Source organism: Erinaceus europaeus, chromosome 20 (genome assembly GCF_950295315.1).
Source record: "Erinaceus europaeus chromosome 20, mEriEur2.1, whole genome shotgun sequence".
Taxonomy (NCBI): Eukaryota; Metazoa; Chordata; class Mammalia; order Eulipotyphla; family Erinaceidae; genus Erinaceus; species Erinaceus europaeus.
The window spans coordinates 6,448,770-6,465,701 of record NC_080181.1 but is presented as its reverse complement, the minus strand read 5'-3'; the positions used below and the strand labels follow the sequence as shown (position 1 = coordinate 6,465,701).

General features: G+C 45.7%; 1 long non-coding RNA gene across 2 annotated transcripts in view; it reads left to right on the top strand.

The window, feature by feature from the left end:
• The window catches only part of LOC132534955 (uncharacterized), a 199,434-nt gene that overhangs the window by 53,906 nt on the left and 128,596 nt on the right, over positions 1-16,932 (top strand). For both annotated transcript variants that reach the window (XR_009546724.1, XR_009546723.1), the window contains exon 2: positions 15,081-15,151. This is a non-coding gene — a long non-coding RNA (uncharacterized LOC132534955). The remainder of the gene's footprint in view (positions 1-15,080; positions 15,152-16,932) is intronic.

Here is a 16,932-nt window from a genome sequence, read left to right as displayed (position 1 = left end):
AAGTATTATATTAATCCATCTATCTAACAGTTCAGACCATCCGTAAGTGTTCTGTATTATAGAAACAAAGTTCATGACTGCTTTTAAGTGAGAAATGGCCTCAGACTCAGTTTCTTCCTTGGCTGCAAATTTGAATCCTATGGGGGACTCTTCTAACACCCTAATGCTTCTGTCCTCTTCACAGATGGTCAAATTTAAATGTTCTGGAGAAAACCTGGCAAATAGGATTTAACACACACACACACACACACACACACACACACACACACTCACACACTCACACACTCACACACTCACACACTCACACACTCACACACACTCACACACTCACACACTTTTTTTTTCTGCCTGTCACCAAGGTTATCACTGGGGCTCAGTGCCAGCACCATTGCTCCCAGCAGCCATCCCCCCTTTTTCCTTTCTAATTTTTAATAAGACAGAGAAATTGAGAGGGGCAGGGGAGTTAGAGAGGGAAAAGGGAAAAGATGCCTGTAGACCTACTACTTAACCACTCATGAAGCATCCTCCCTGCAGGTAGGGAGGAGGGCTTGAAGCTGGGTCCATGTGCACTTAATCAGGTGCACCACTGCCTGGCCCCACACACTGATGATTCTAATAGAAAGTCAAGGTCAAGAATATCTGGGAGCTGTGATTGTGGAATAAAGACTAAGGGACAGAGCAGATGCTCTTGGTTCCTCACACTCTCTTCCCACCAGAATGACTTCAGTCTGAGTAGTTCTGCTTCCCAAGTTTATAATTGGGTAGTCTGTTTATTGCTTTCTTTTTAAAGAAAAAAAAAGGTTGTTATTCTTTTAAGAAAAGGTTTAGGAAGCAGTATGCAAATACAGAAGGCTTGGATCCCACTCTGTCCCAGACTGACTTTATGTTCGTGACTGAAAGAAAATGACTCTTGCTTTGTTTTTATTGACACATCATAGTTACACGGGTAACATTTGAGTGGTGGTTCTATCATTCTAGAAAATGACGGAGCACTAAAGGCTAGTCTAAGAAAAAGGTCTTCGGGGAAAGAATAAAGCAGACTGCTCAGGAATATTAAAGATCCTCTGGTCATCCAAAAGAACTGGATGAGAGAAAATGTTAATGAAGCCTGTGGTTGGAGACCTCAAGAGACGCAATGCAGTAAAATCCCTCGAAGACCACAAAGAAGCAGGCCCTTGCCGTCAGCACAGTCCAGGTTCCACCCCTGCACCATATGGAAGACACTGTGGCACCTGAGCAAGTTCCTGTGCTGTGGTGTCTTGCTCTATCTAAATTGATCTCTTTGGGGATGAAGAAACAGCATAAATGGTAAAATCTTACATGAAAGAGGCACTAGCTTTAAGAAGAAAAAACATATTCCTCAAGATCAGAGTGAATGGCCATTACTCGATACATATGAGTCTCCATAGATATGAGGAAATGAAAAGCTGCATCACAGAACTGATTAGCGTCTCCACGTCAGCTCTCCTACTCTTTTTACTATTCATTTATTTATTTATTTTAAAAAGGAGACATTAACAAAACCATAGGATAAGAGGGGTACAACTCCACACAATTCCCACCACCAGAACTCTGTATCCCATCCCCTCCCCTGATAGTTTTCCTATTCTTTAACCCTCTGGGAGTATGTACCCAAGGTCATTGTGGGATGCAGAAGGTGGAAGATCTGGCTTCTTTAATTACTTCCCCGCTGAGCATGGGTGTTAACAGGTCAATCCATACTCCCAGTCTGCCTCTCTCTTTCCCTAGTGGGGTGGGGCTCTGGGGAAGCAGAGCTCCAGGACACATTGGTGGGGTCGTCTGTCCAGGGAAGTCTGGTTGGCATCATGCTGGCATCTGGAACCTGATGGCTGAAAAGAGAGTTAACATACAAAGCCAAACAAATTGTTGAACAATTATGGCCCTAAAGGATGGAATAGTGCAGATGAAGTGTTGGGGGGTACTCACTGCAGACTATTGTGTGCTTTTGCTTTCAGGTATATATTTTGCCCTAGTTAATGGATATGTGTGAACATATGCTCTATCTCACGGGACCTAGTCTATATCTAGGTTCTGGGACTTTGTTAGGAAGTGGGCCACCTGGAATGGAATTAGAGTATACTATGAAAGGAAAGTTCTCACCCGAGTGATGAAGCTGAAGGGTTGTCATTCCACACCTGAAGTCTCTGGACACAGTCTGAAGTGAAGCATGCTGGGGTGGTACTTGTAGCGTTGATTAGTTTGGGATCGGCGGATACAATATTATTTGATATGCATTGAGAGAAGCATGCAGGAAAGTGGGCCCCACTATAAGGTTCCAGGACTGGGGGAAATATAGGCTCTATAGTGGAAATATGAGGTTCCTGCTGTCTTAGGGTTCAAGAAGACAATGGATAGTTATTGTTATCATCACATTATTTGGTAATCGGGTTAACTTTGAAAAGTCCCTTTGTTAGGGTTTGCTGTATAACACCCAGCATCTTGTATAGCACTGTGCCTCTCCTACTCTTTTTAAAAGGTAGGACATGCAACGGTGGATTACAATGATGAGAATTTCACTTCCAGATTTTTTATTGTGCAGTAGTGAGTTAGGGTATAGTAAGTCACATGGATCTTGAGCATACAAAGGGGGCTTTTAAAAATTCATCAGCTAAAGTCAGTCTTAGATGGAAACATAAAATCATGAAATCTTAGAATTAAATCTTGGGGGCCAGGCAGTGGCACACCCAGTTAAGTGCACATAGTACTTGTGTGCAAGGCCTGAGCAAGGACCCAGGTTCAAGTTCTCACTCCCAGCCTGCAGCTGGGCTGCTGCTTGAGGTCAATCAGTTTGTGGGTGTCCCTGTTTCCCTCTTAACCTCCCCCCTCTCAATTTCTCTCTATCCTATCAGATATAGTAGGGGGGAAAAAGGAGAAAATGGATGTAGGGAGCTGTGGATTCCAAGTGCAGGCACTGGGCCCCTGTGACAACCCTGGTAGCAAAAAAAGATAAATAATAAAAATGGAGGGAAAAAAAGAATCAAATCTTTATAACCTTGGATTTGACAATAAACTCTTAGGATATAATATCAAAAATATGTAAAGGACAAAAATGATTAATTAATGTTCAAGGAAATAAAAACTGTGGTACTTAAAAAATACATCAGAAGGGGCTGGGAAGTGACCCACCAAGCTGAGTGCACACATTAGTATATGTTAGGACCCAGGTTCAACCCCTGATCTCGACTGTGGGTGGGGGGGAGGGTTGGCTTCACAAGCAATGAAACAGGTCTGCAGATCTCTCTCTCCCTCCCTCTCTCTCTCTCCCTCTCTCTCCCTCTCCCTCTCTCTCCCTCTCTCTCCCCCCTCTCTCTCTCTCCCTCTCTCTCTCCTCCTCTCTCTCTCTCCCTCTCTCCCTCTCTCCCCCTCTCTCTCTCCCTCTCTCTCCCTCTCTCTCTCTCTCTCCCTCTCTCTCCCCCCCCTCTCTCTCTCTCCCTCTCTCTCCCTCTCTCTCCCCCCCCCTCTCTCTCCCTCTCTCCCTCTCTCCCTCTCTCCCCCTCTCTCTCTCCTTCTCTCTCTCTCTCTCTCTCTCCCTCTCTCTCTCTCCCTCTCTCCCTCTCTCTCTCCCTCTCTCTCCCTCTCTCCCTCTCTCTCTCCCTCTCTCTCCCTCTTTCTCTCTCTCTCTCCCTCTCTCTCCCTCTCTCCCTCTCTCTCCCTCTCTCTCCCTCTCTCTCCCTCTCTCTCTTTCCCTCTCTCTCTCCCTCTCTATCTCTCTCCCTCTCTCTCTATCTCTCTCCCTCTCTCTCTCTCTCTCTCCCTCTCTCTCCCTCTCTCTCTCTCCCTCTCTCTTTCTCCCTCTCTCTCTCTCCCTCTCTCTCCCTCTCCTATCAAGTAGGAAGGGAAGAAGGAAGGAAGGAAAAAGAAAAAGAGGAAGAGAAAAGGTCACAAGGAAATATTGATCTGTTCTGTGTTATCAGTAAGAAAGTAAAAAGGAAATCTACAAAATAGGAGAAAATATTTGGAAACAATATATGATAATGAAATAAGCCCCAAACTATGTGAATAATAAAGCTATATATATATATATATATATATATATTTTTTTTTTTTTTTACCTCCAGGGATATTGCTGGGGCTTGGTGCCTGCACCATGAATCTACTGCTTCTGGTAGCTATTTTTTCCCTTTTGTTGATTTTGTTGTTTATCATTATTGTTATTGTTGTTATTTTAGTCATCGTTGTTGGACAGGACAAAGAAATTGAGAAAGGACAGGAAGATAAAGAGGGGGAGAGAAAGATAGACACCTGCCGTCCAGCTTCACTGCTTCTGAAGCGACTCCTTCCCCTGTGGGGGGTACTAGGGGCTCAAACCGGAATCTTTATGCCAGTCCTTGCACTTTGCACCATATGCACTTAACTCACTGTGTTGCTGCCCAGCCCCCAATACTTATAATTTAACTACAAAATGAAAGCCCAAATAAAAAATGAGCAAAGTACTTGAACAGATATTGCTCCAAAGACAGATATTTCTTTAAAAAAAATTTCAAGTAAGCACAAAAAAGATATTCTAAATTTCCAAATCAGGAATTAAAATGGTTTTCGGGTAAAGCAATTAACAAGTTTTTTTTCTCAAAAGAGATCTGTGGTCACTATCCTGAATAATTTATTTTTTGCCACCAGGGTTTGGGACTTGGGCAACAAATCCATGGCTCCTGGTGGCCATATTATCCTTTTTTCTTTTTCGTTTGATAAAACAGAAATTGGGGGTAGAGATGAGTAGGGAAAGAGAGAACCTACAGCACAGCTTCACCACTCATGAAGCTGGCCCCAGAAGGTGGAATGAATTTTTAATAACAAAGGGGGAGTCAGGAGTAGCACAGCGGGTTAAGCACACGTGGTGCAAAGCGCAAGGACCGGTGTAAGGATCCTGGTTCAAGCCCCCGGCTCCCCGCCTGCAGGGGAGTCGCTTCACAGGCGGTGAAGCAGGTCTGCAGGTGTCTGTCTTTCTCTCCCCCTCTCTGTCTTCCCCTCCTCTCTCCATTTCTCTCTGTCCTATCCAATGACGACATCAATAACAACAGCAATCATAACCACAACAACAATAAAAAGACAGCAAGGGCAACAAAAGGAAAAATAAATAAAATCAAAATAATAATAATAATAACAAAGGATGCTCAGTGCCATTAGTCATATCAAGGAACGAGAAACCAGAGCCATTCAAGCAGGCTCACATACACAAATCAGAAGAATATAGTGTTGGTGAGGGCGCAGAGTGATCTTTCTTCTAGCGTTTGCCCTTCTTCCATAGCCAGTCAACAGCGTCAGGTTGAGCCTGATGTAAAGTTTCGAGACCTCCTTTGAATCTGGAGAGGTGGCAGTCGTTGACTATGTGGGTTATAGTCTGTCTGGAGCCGCAGGGGCAGTTCGGGTCGTCTCTGGCTCCCCAGCGATGGAACATAGCGGCGCACCGGCCATGGCCTGTTCGATAGCGATGGAGGAGGGCCCAATCATAACGTGCTAGGTCAAAGCCGGGTTGACGCTTGCAGGGGTCTGTGATGAGGTGTTTGTTCTTTACCTCAGCTGACTGCCAACTCTGTTTCCAAGAGACTGGAACAGAGAAGTTCAGTGTAGGCGTAGGGGACCAGATTGGGTGACGAGACGTCAAGCGTTGGACAGGGTGGGCGAAGATATCCGCGTATATTGGCAGGTCCAATCGAGCGTAGACGTGGGAAGTGAACTTAGATGATGCCGCAACCCGACAAATATCTGGCGGGGCGATGTTGCTAAGAATTGGCAGCCATGGAACCGGGGTGGAACGGATGGTTCCAGAAATTATCCTCATGGAGGAATAAAATTTGGAATCGACCAAGTGGACACGGGGGCTACGGAACCATCCTGGGGCACAGTATTCTGCAGTGGAATAGCATAATGCCAGAGATGATGATCGTAGTGTGGAAGCGCTCGCGCCCCATGAGGAGCTGGCCAGTCTTGCAATGATGTTATTCCTCGCGCCCACCTTTGCTGCAGTTTTTATGAGATGTTTGTGAAATGACAGAGTGCGATCGAGAGTAACGCCAAGATAGACTGGCTGGGCTTCATGCCGGATTCTCGTATCGCCAAGCTGCACATTAAGCTCATGCGAGGCCGAAGCATGGTGTAGATGGAAAACAGATGATGGCATCAGAGTGATAAGAGCTCATCTTTCTTGCTGGTGAGGATGCAAAGTACTGCAGCCATCACTTAGGAGACTGCACAGGCGCGCTGTATGGCTGCTTTAGTAATACTGCTTTAGGTGGATTTCAAAAAGAAATAGAGAGACAAAGAGTGATACAGGTGTGTTAATGGTCATCGCAGTACTATTCACCCATAAAAATTTTAAAAACTATGTTTTGGTTTTTTGTTTTGTTTTTTTTGCCTCCAGGGTTGTCACTGGGGCTCGGTGCCTGCACCATGAATCCACTGCTCCTGGTGGCCATCTTTTTTTTCATTGTTGTTGTTGGTATTGCTATTATTGTTGCTACTGCTATTGTTGTTGGATAGGATAGAGAGAAATGGAGAGAGGAGGGGAAGACATAGGAGGGGAGAGAAAGACAGACACCTGCTTACCTGCTTCACTTGTGAAGTGACCCCCCTGCAGGTGGGGAGCTGGGGGATCGAACTAGGATCCTTACGCTGGTCCTTGGGCCTCGTGTTACGCATGCTTAACACATTGCGCCACCACCTGACCCCCCCCAAATGTTTTCAGTTCATAGTTCCTCAGTAGCCATCCCCAAAATAGTGTACACGAGAGCAGCATGCTGAAATAAGTGGCATTTAAGTAGCTCTGCTGCCTCTGAGGAGGGTGCTTCAAGGCTAACTCTCTTTTAGCTGCCCTGGTCTTCTTGAAAACTCAGTCACATCTGTCTGCTTTACCCCTGCTTATTCATGGGGATAGAATGTGCACTGCATGGCTGGCAGTTTCTGACACACAGTGGCCTTCTTGGAACGATCAGTGTCCTTTCATGATAGGCTCTGCTGAAGGCCCTGTTGCAGACACCTTTCCAGATGAATGCTGCTCTTTATGAATCACTCGGCTGGATTTCCACGTAGTAGCACGAAAGCATACAAGGAGTGTCAAGTTGTTTTTAAAATGACCCAACAACTTATAGATTTCAATTCTGTTACCTTTTCTTCACTCCTAAACCTCAGAGAACCAAGGACTTAAGTCTTGGTGGCAGCTAACTCCTTGGAGACCTCATCCAGTGAGATGGCTTGAAGCAGTCCAACTTTATCTGCCACCTGACTCACACTCTCACTGCAGACTAAGCCTCTGCCCTGAGCTCAAAGCCATAGGCTTGCTCCCCACACTGCTGATTGAGTAGCTAAGGACTGCCAGCCCAGGAGTTCACATTTCTGATGGAAAATTCCATGATGCTGATGCAGTTGCCACCAGGGTCACACTTTGAAGACCTCTGCTCTAGAAAGGCCAAGTTGCCAAGCACATTCACTCTGTACAAAGTGGATGTTTGCTCTTAAGAAGTTAGCCTGCAGCTTAAGAGGGCTGCTGGTCTGTTTCTCCATGTGAGTAGTGGCTTACAGGCCTGTTCGTTTTAGAAGCTATCACTGAGATTGCATTTAAGATCAGTGTGCATCGGGAAGCTAATAGGTATGTCACCCAGTAGGGTGTGTGCCTTGCCATGTGCACAGCCCAGACTAGAACCTTAGCACCACATGGGAGATAGCGTGGTACCAGGGCAAGCTTCGTGCTATAATCCCCCCTCTGAAATAAAAAGGGGGGGAAAGTTGAATCAGGAGCAGTGAAATTAGTCATTTATATATGAGACCCTTATATATGAGACCAAAATAACAACGGAAACATTTGCAGGTATCAGTATATGTCGTGATAGAGTACAGTTTATTTAGAAGAAGTCAGAAATGTCTGGCTCACTTCTGTCTAGACAGTACCCTTGGACATTATGCACATTGGCTTTATTTAGCGGACCCGATAACTTGGTACAGGAAGAAATGGATGTTCACTAAGATGTTTAGCCTTATGTCCTTGCCTCAGACACTATAATCCAATAAGATAGGATGTTCTTGATGCTTTGCAGATAAAGGGGAAAGAGAAAATAAGTGCGCACATTTGTTTTGGACTTAGGGGAGCAGGAGAGGAAGATCTGGAGTTTGTCAATGGAAAAATACAGCCTCAAAGGAGCAGTTACTTACATCTTGAGCATTAAAAGACCATCCCAAACTGCTTCTCTCAACCACAGAGCACTTTCTGGACAAAGGAACTGGTCTGTGTCCTCTTGTTTTCTGTTCAACAGGTGCTTTGTGGGGGCGGGAAGTGACGCACAGGCTGAGCACACATACTGCGATGCACAAGGACCCAGGTTCAAGCCCCCACTCCACACCTGCAGGGAGGATGCTTCACGAACAGTGGAGCAGGTCTGCAGCTGTCGCTGTCTGTCTCTCTCTCTCCCTCCCTCCCTCTCTCTCCCTCCCTTCCTACTCATCATTTCTCTATTCTATCAAATGTTAAAATAGAGACATAAGGAATACGTGACCATGAGAGCTGTGGGCTTGTAGCACCAGCACTAACCCCCAGCGATAACCCAGTAGCAATTTTTAAAAAGGAGATTTGCTGGGGGAGGAGAGGAGGGAATTGTCAAGAACTGGAGATGACCGCAGTCACGGGCCTGCGGGATTGTGGGCACTCGAGCAGCTGTTGGCAGCTTGCAGTGGTGGCCAGCGTGAGTCTGTGAGTCCCATGGAGGCTGCATGTCGCCAGGCCAGCAGCATCAGGCCCCTATGGCTCCTGTCAGTTACTGGAACCATGGGGCACGAGCCAGGGTTCTTTCCCTTCTGTTGGCATCTTAACACTGCCGACCATTGCATAGCAGTTTTCTCCTTTTGGCACTAAACAGCAAGTTCCCCGAGTTTATAATGAGCTGAACACTTAGTGCTGTACTGTTGCAAAGTCTCTTCACAGGCTGTTCCGCTGACCAGCGTTTCTTTGAGCCCAACTCCTGCAGCTCTTCCTCTTCTGTGGGTACTGCAGGAGTGGTCACTGATGCGATGTGCTTTGGTCACCCCCTGGTGTTGGGTCGGTGGAACAGCAATCACGTCTGGCCTTGCTTTTCCATTAGTGTCAGTCAGTGAAAGCTAAAGGTGGCTCAGTCCTCTTGAACAGCTGTGCATAAGAGACCCGAAAGATGCCATCCCTGTCTGGCCTGGGAGTGGTAGAGACAGGGTGAGGAGGCCGCTCAGGGGAGGGCAGAGGAGGGGAGGGGAGGGGAGGAGGGAGGCTTGTGCTTGCTTATGGGAAAGACCCCCACTCGTGTTCTGTGATTACAGCATGGCAATCTTTAAAACAAGAAAAAGAAAAAAAGCTGAGACTCAGGGACTCTGGCAGAGGACACAGAGGGCCATAGTGCTGGCCAGGATGCCACAGTGGTATAGTGAAGCTAAGATGGGCAGTTTTATTTATAAATAGAAAATCATAGGTAGTTCAGGAAGAGTTTCTTGGCTTTATTTCTATTCATATGTCAAATTATAGATTGGAGTAGATAATTACCACCCAAGCCTGTATCTGCTATAATTTCCCCTCAGTATAAGGTAGCCATTTGCCTTAGTAATGAGTGGCCTCCATCTGGTATTGCTCCAGGATGTCTTTGTCATGGAGGTTCTGTCTCAATTCAGGTCTGTTTGAAAGACGGGGGCGGAGGGTGAGGGGAGCAAGAAAACTTGCGTCAGTGTAATGGGGGCCAGACTTGGACCTGGGTCATGCACACGACAAAGCATCACACTGTCCAGGAGCTTTTCTGCTGGCACCAAGGTGTTTGGTTTTTGTTTGGTGTGTGTGTGTATGTGTGTGTGTTAAGAAAATCTTTATTGGGGGGGCACATGTTGACACATATTTTTTTTATTTTTTTATTTTATTATTATTGGGGAATTAATGTTTTACATTCAACAGTAAATGCAATAGTTTGTACATGCATAACATTTCCCAGTTTTCCATATAACAATACAACCCCCACTAGGTCCTCTGTCATCCTTCTTGGATCTGTATTCTCCCTACCCACCCACCCCAGAGTCTTTTACTTTGGTGCAATACGCCAACAACACATATTTTATAGTGCGCAAAGACCCAGGTTCAAGCCCCTGGTCCCCACCTGCAGGGGGAAAGCTTTGTGAGCGGTGAAGCAGTGCTACAGGTGTCTCTCTCTCTCCCTCTCTCTCTCTCTACCTCCCCCTTCCCTCTCAATTTGGCTGTCTTTATCCAATATATAAAGATAATTAAAATTTTTAAAGAAAATATTTATTGGGGCTGGGTAGTAGTATATTTGGTTGAGTGCAGATTACAGTGCAGAAAGGCCCAGGTTCAAGCCCCTGGTCCCCACCTGCAGCAGCTTCACAGACAGTGATGCAGTGCTGCACATGTCTCGCTTCCTCTGCCTCGCCATGGCCTTTCTTACTTCTTTTCTCTTTGGCCTCCAGGGTCATCGCTGGGGCTTCGTGCAGGCACTATGAAGCCCTTGCTTTTAGTGGCCATTTCCCCCCCCCCCCATTTATATTGTATAGGACAGAGAGAAATTGAGAGGGGAGGGGGAGAGAAAGACATCTGCAGACCTGCTTCATCACTTGTGAACCGTCCCTGCTGCAGGTGAGGACCAAGAGCTTGAACCCAGGTCCTTGCACTTAGTACTAGGTGTACTTAATCAGGTGTACCACTGCCTGGCCTCCCCTCTATTGCCTCTCCTCGGTTTCTTTGCCTTTATCCAATAAATAGATACAATATTTTTAAATAGGGAGTCAGGCGGTAGCACAGTGGGTTAGGCACACATGGTGGAAGGACCAGCGTAAGGATCCCAGTTCCAGCCCCCGGCTCCCCACCTGCAGGGGAGTCGCTTCACAGGCGGTGAAGCAGGTCTGCAGGTGTCTGTCTTTCTCTCCCCCTCTGTCATCCCCTCCTCTCTCCATTTCTCTCTGTCCTGTCCAATGACAACAACATCAATAACAACAATAATAACTACAATTAAAAAAATAATAACGACAATTAAAAAAAAGGGCAACAAAAGTGAAAATAAATATTAAAAAATTTTAAAAATTATTTTTAAGTAATTTAAAAAGGAAGCATTTATTTTTATGAAGCAGAGGGAAAGAATGTGTGAGAGAGAAAGTGATAAAGAATGAGAGAGAGGAGAGTACCACTCAAGATTATTATTTGTGGGTGCGGAGGGTGGGCAAAAAAAAAAAAAAAAGATTATTATTTGATGGTAGCCAGAGGTTGAAGCTGGGACTTAGTGACTTAACAAATAAATGATCTTACTGTGAGTTCTTCTTTGTTTTCATAGGTAGTTAAATTGGCATTAAAAAAAAAAGTTAGACCATTGAGGTCAGTGGATACCGTTGTCTCATGGGCAGGATGGTTTGAGGAATTATGGGTAGCCTGCTGTGTTTGCTTCTCACATGGGTCTTGGGTCACACCTTTCCAGGTAAAGGGGAAGCAGGTGAGCTGATGCCAAGGCCTCTGTCAGCCCTACTGGCACACCCTGCGCCATCTCATTTTCTACTAAGTGCCCTTAGAAAGAAGTCACCCACGTAGTTATGGTCACGGGGACCCTGTTCACACAGAGGAGAGGAAGGCGAGTACACATGGTCTGTAGATTCTGTGGCAGGCAGAGAATTATGATGATACTGTGGGTGGGGGAGTGTCCTAGCTATATTTGTGGCAAATTAAAGACTTGAAGTAATAGGTGTTAGATGCCCAAGGCCTGGCCACTAGCACGCATCGTACTTCGACCTTAAGAACTTGAGAGGGGTTAGAAAGGGCTGTAGGAAGCTTTCTGGAGTTGTGGATGTCCATATTTGTTCAAAATTAGCAAACGGTTTACTTTAAATATTGTGTGCTGGCAATTATGTCATAAAAACATATATACTTAGAAAAATGATAGTCTTATTTGGCTGCAATTTTTGAGGTCGTGAGTTTTAAGATATATTCAAGTCAATCAAGGTGGTCTCTGTGTGACTCCATACTGATAGAGCCTTCCCATCCACAGAGTATGTTTGTGTGCTTTCAGAATTTAATTTTACGCCAATTCTGTACTCTGCAAATGGAAACTCTAAGAGACTGTGTTCCTCATTCGAGCCCCTGAACCAAGAGTCCAGGTCATCTGACTCCATTATAGAAAAGCAACCTTTTATGTTATTGCGTCTGTCTCCCAGTAATAATGCTTTTAAAAGCATGATTTCTTATCAGTAGAAACCTGGCCAAAGAAAGACCGAGGGCTTACCTCCATGCTATTTGTATGGACATAATTTCCAAATAGAGCAATTTACCTTGAAGTAAACAATAAAACCCCACATCAAAGTTCATCTCTCAATATTTCTTTTTCATGGAGAGAGCACAATTGCCAATAAATGTCTGCAAAAGAAATCGTAGCTATTTTCAAGTAATTGGGAAAGTTTGTCATTTCAGATAAGTCTAAAAGTGGGAGGCCAATTGTGGAATTATTTGGTAGGTTCAATATTCTGCAGCCATGATGCCCAGGACCTGATCTTTGGCTCTGAGTAAATGCCAAGGTTTGCTGCTTTTGAAGAAAATAAAAAAAATAAAAAAAAGAAGAAGAAAGAAAGAAAGAAAATCAAAGTTTGCAGAAATTTGAGACTCTTTCCTACCTATTGCTATTTATACCTGGTGACATTCTATGTGGCAGAAGTGGAGAGCCCCACTACATGCCATCCTGGCTCTTTGTGGAAATGCGCACAGGATAGTAGAGGTTGGTCAGAAAAGCAGAGGGCGATGAACTCCCGCCCCAGGCTCTCATACCTGGCTCACGACCTCTACAGCAGGCCACAGTGAGGGCCCACTGAGGAAGAGGACCAGGAAGAGGACCAGGCCCAGTGAGAGTGGGGTGGGATGTGGCAGGCTCTGGATCCACCCCATGGTTGGGCAGTCAGCTCACAAATGGCCTTTACTCTTAAAAATTAATTCGCTTAATAAATTAGGGCCCTGGAGCATCACTCTGGCATATGTGTGTCCTAGGGTCAAACTCAGGACTCTATGCATGCAAGTCCTGCACTCTGCCAGCTGAGCCAAGTTGCACAAATGCCTATCCTTACAAGTCTCCTGCAGAACCTCTGCCTCCAGGAGTCTGCAGTCTTACTCTCTTCAAACTTACTGGTGTCCGAAATTGTCTAACTTCCCTTTCCTGACCCTAAAGTCTCAGTCCAAGATGACTTCCGCTCGTGGTTTATGAAATCATTTTAGATCAGATTGTATCTGTCTATGAAAGCCAAACACAGCTCATGTGTCATCCTGGGCTCACTCCACATAAAGCAGATGGAGGAACTGTGCCTGGCCCCTTTGGAGAGGTAGAGGAGGCTGGACTGTGGAGAAGTAGCACTCTTCTCAGAGCCATACAGTCACTCCACAACTGCAAATGGTCCCGTGGAGCAACATGTATAAATACATATCAGTGTGCTTAAAAGCATCACGGAACTCATAATTGCAAGTTTTAGAAATGGGACCCATTTCCCTTTCTGTAAAAAGCTTCCAAATTAATACAGCCAGCTCTGAACTTGCAGATAATAAACCCTGCGCCACTGATACCGAAGCCTGTTGGTTGCAGGCTTTATCCCTGCTATTTTACAGTCCCTCTAATGAAGACAGTTCAGGGATTCAAGTCACTCGTGCCACAAGGCTATTCTCTATTTATACTTATTTAAAATTGCGCAAGAGAATAATTGGTGTGTCTCTTTCTTCTTGTGCTCAAGCATAACCCTGCTGTAAGTCAATAAAGTACAGACGCCATACCCATATTCAGAGGGCAGATTGCCATGAAGGAACTCACGTCGGTTCAGCCACAAGTCGTGATCAGTTCATCTGGCATCAGACACTGTCACTGGCTTCCTCAACATGAGCATCTGGTCCAGAACTTTCCACCCTCATCTAGTGGCAGTCACCAAAACAGTAAAGGGGACTTTGCAGGGCTTGTCCTCTCTGGAACAGCAAATGCACAAACCGGTCAGAGAGCAGTAAAAGATTCCAGGGATTCTGGTTAGGGGGTGGGGCTAGGGGGGCTAAGAAATGCTTCAGGTATTTTAAGGACAGAGTTACTTGAGAAGCCTACCCATTCATTTACTGAACAATATTTTTCAAGTAACAGTCACTAGCTGAGTCCAGTGGAAGAGACAGATTCAAGTGGAGAAGGCTTAAAGCAAGGTTTCTTCCTGCCTAGAAGTTACATTTCATTTGGAGAAATGGACCAGCAAAGCAAGAAGCCTTTGGAAGGTTTTTAAATTCTGCGTTGTCATAGATCCTTTTACATCTCAGTTGTACAGTCCTGCCCAGTAGCCCCCAGAGGAACAGGCAGAGTGTGATCCAGGTAGAGCAGCTGTTGGGCTAAGAGTTGGGCAAGGAGATCATCGTAACCCAGACTCCAAGTTAGAAAATGAGATCTGCTGGGCCCAGTGCTGCTGAGAGATGGACTGGCAGTGGTGCTTGCTCACTTAGGGAAAGGAGAGGCAGTGAGAGGAGGCCTCGCTTTAAACTCTCAAACTGAGTAAAGGGAGATTATACAGTGGACTGGAGAAGAACTGTTTTTCAGAGAAGTGTAATGCATTTGCATGATGGTAGGAATGATTCAACGGTAGAGAAGGAACCGCAAAGCACTGAACAAATGCAGAAGCATTTATATATACGCTGCGCTCTGTCTCTACCTGTAAGAAAGGGCAGCGACACGAGCAAGGCGGACCCACAGGCTCCCCACCTTTCCTTTTATTTGTTACTTGGTCACATTTCTTACTAGAACACTGCTCGACTCTGGCTTAAAGTGGGGCTGGGAGTTAAAAAAATTTGAGACCTTGAAGCCTCAGGCATGAGATTCATCTGCGTATCCATCTTGTTCTCTCCTGCACTCCCCTCTTTTCCTGTCACCAGACTAGCAGGCCTTGGTCCACCGACACTGGGCTCTGGCACTCTGTGCTGCTGGGATCAGAGCCTCAAACCTGCAGGTTCTGCTGACCTGTTTCTTGGCCTCAACCTGTACTCAGTAGCACCCTTGCCCTGTCTTCCTCTGAGGGGACTAAGCACTTGTGTCCGCAGTGGGAACTGACACTCCTTTCCTTTGCCTCTGTAGGTCTAGTCACCAAAACACAGACCAACAGAGTGGAAGTGGGGACCAGCCGGTCTGACAGAAACCACACCCAGGTAAGTCACACTTTTAACATTCACTCATGCTTTTAGATGATGCAGTGTTTTCACAAAGTTGTTGTGATTTAAAAACACGTTTCATGAGCATTAAGGTGGAGTGGGAAGTGAGGGTTGTGGTGCTGAACCTGATTCTGAGGTTTGAGAAAGGTGTGATGTGTTAAGCACAGTCATTCCACAAAAGCACTGAGTGTTCAGTAATTTATTTATTCCTTTTTGTTGCTCTTGTCTTTTTTTTTTTGTTGTAGTTATTGTTGTTACTGATGTCGTCATTGTTGGATAGGACAGAGAGAAATGGAGAGAGGAGGGGAAGACAAGAGAGGAGAGATAGACTCCTGCAGATCTGCTTCACCACCTGTGAAGCGACTCCCCTGGAGTGGGGAGCCGGGGGCTTGAACTGGGATCCTTACGCCAGTCCTTGCGCTTGGCGCCACGTATGCTTAACCCACTGCACTACTGCTTGACTCCCGAGTGTTCAGTAATTTAAGGATGAAATACAAATATATTTTCCTTCAAAAAGTGTGGAGTGTCATTGAAAAGATGAGTGATCTCTCTGGGGCATAGCCTATGAGAGGCCATTGGTAAATATTGCTGTTTGCAACAGAGTGACAACAAGGGCTCTAGTTGCTCAGTCCCGACAGTAGTCTGTCCCTGAGGGTAGGTGGGTGTTTGGCTGTCTTGAACCAGGCCAGCAAATATTTAATCCACATTCTGTACTGAAACGTACTGCGCCCATCATGAGTCGTCTTTCCCTGCTAATTTATGTGCAGAAAACAGCACTGCTTTCAGAGAAAGCTTCTCCACATGGGCATTACGATTCTAGTTAGTTTTTCCTGTTGATATGTCCTCCCTCCCATGAGCTGGATTATTGTGTAACTGAAGAACGGATTGTCCCCAGAGCATTGGCAGAATCAATGGGCCTCAGAGTTCAGGGCAGACACAGGGCTTACTGACATAGTACAGACAGGATTCTGTGTGCGTGTACACATGAGTACGTATACACCTTCAGCCTCTGGGGAGATAAGGATTGTATTCCACATCTGTCAGATAACGGCCCATACCTCGCACATTGCCTATTGATCCTCATATAAGTCTGTAAAGTAGGCACCTGTAGCAGATGCATTTCACAGGGATGACAGTGATAGTGAACAACTTGTGTAAAATTAGAGTCTCCTAAATGTTCTGTGCAGAATGTGTATCCAGGTTTTCTGACTACCATTTTCTTTATATTTTTTGTAAACTAAGTCAGTCATTAGCCCTAGGGGGTTTAGTTTCAGAACTGTGATGCATTAAGAGACACACAAACAAGTAAAAGGTAGTAAGTATAATCCCAGTCTGTGTTCACCTGAAGAATACTGAAGAGCCCTCTCCCTGTTGGTGCCCTCTGCAGGCTGCAGACTGTTCCCCGTTCCCCATCGTGAACACCCTCAGAGCAGTCTGGGCAACCTAGTCCTTTTGGTTTTCTTGTGGAGAATTCGAGTTTGTTGGTTGGTTTAAACTCTTACTTCACCAGACGCTAAGACACGGAGCTACGCCACTGCAGCTGTTCAGAACACATGTAAAGCCTTCCGTGTTCAGGGACTGCAGATGGCTCACTTTACTGAGCACTTGCCTCAGTCCGCACAAGTCCCTAGGTTTCATCTCTGGCTCAGGGAGCATCGTGGACAGCACGAGGGGCTCACTAGAGCAGTGCTGAGGTGTCTCCCTTCTGTCTCTGTCTCACCACTTTTGTCTCTCGGGAAAAAAGGGGGGATAGAAAATGGAGTAAGAATGATGCTCAG